Source organism: Sinocyclocheilus rhinocerous, unplaced genomic scaffold (assembly GCF_001515625.1).
Source record: "Sinocyclocheilus rhinocerous isolate Xijiao unplaced genomic scaffold, SAMN03320098_v1.1 scaffold2455, whole genome shotgun sequence".
Lineage (NCBI taxonomy): Eukaryota > Metazoa > Chordata > Actinopteri > Cypriniformes > Cyprinidae > Sinocyclocheilus > Sinocyclocheilus rhinocerous.
The window spans coordinates 96,598-97,818 of record NW_015637542.1 but is presented as its reverse complement, the minus strand read 5'-3'; positions in this window follow the sequence as shown (position 1 = coordinate 97,818).

The window sequence follows — 1,221 nt, the reverse complement described above, 5'->3', positions numbered from 1 at the left end:
TACCACACGTCTTTACCTGCAGTTCATTAATACTGAAACAGTCAATCTGCAGTGCTTTGTCAAGAATTGTTTATCGTTTTATACCTTTGATTTCATTTCATTCACAGATTGATCTTTGTCTGTCATCTGTCCACACATTTTTCCTGCAGTGATTGTGATTATTGTTGAGTTTGGCAAAAGCCAATCTGTACACTTTACCTATGGCATGAAGAAGGCGGTCAGACATGTGTAGTAGAATGTCGATCTGAATGGCGATCCACTTCAAGGACCCTGACTTTTTTTTTTCAACATTATTGCGACCAATATTTGGACTTTCATGATGTGATATATATATTTTTTTTTTTTTCATTGGTACATGTGTATCTTCGTCTTTGTCTTATGTGCGCAAATTTATCATCCTTTGTGTTTGTGAAATGCTGTGTGCTGTAGGTATCACGTTTCTGTAGTGCCGTGGTCTGCGTTCATTGCGACCATACTGTAAAAAAGCCCTTGTTCAGTTCATGTTCCTTTTATTATACAGCTATAATGTTGGTTTTTAAAACTGAATTGAGAAGGCATGGTTTATTCAGCGATCGCGCGAGAGTAAATCAGTTCAGTTCGGGAACGGCAGAGTGAAAGTAGTGGTCCTGCAATCTCACCTGTAAAGCAGCAAAATAAGGTGGCTTAAAGTCTCTTTCTGCAGCGCCTTCACTTTGTGAACTGCAGGGGAGAATATTGTAATCTCGATTGGCCGTGGATGGGGTTTAATTATCCCAAACTTCTCACGGAAGTTTCGTTTGTGATGATTCTTGAATAACCATTTTCGAGAGTCGTACAGATCAACAGGATAAACATTCAGTAATACACATCATAGACTTATATGCACTGGTATTTGTCATGTCTGAGGATTCATCGTGCATCAGAGGACCTAAAGGGCAGCCTAAAGACCAGCTTCATATTGCTATCCTGACATATATAGATCAACTAACACGGTCAATATAAAAGTGTTTAAACTACCAAACAGATTTAATTGCACATATTTCAGAATCGGAATATCAGATATTTCATAGTGAGTATGTTTGTGAATATTTTGAATAAAACAGGAAAAATGAAATAAAAGCGATTCATGTGCCATACAGATCTATTGTGGCTGCGTTGTGTCACATGACAAGCATGACGCGCCGCCATGGAAACAATAAGGCAATACATTCTAAAATAACGGTCGCCTAAAAAAAACTAACG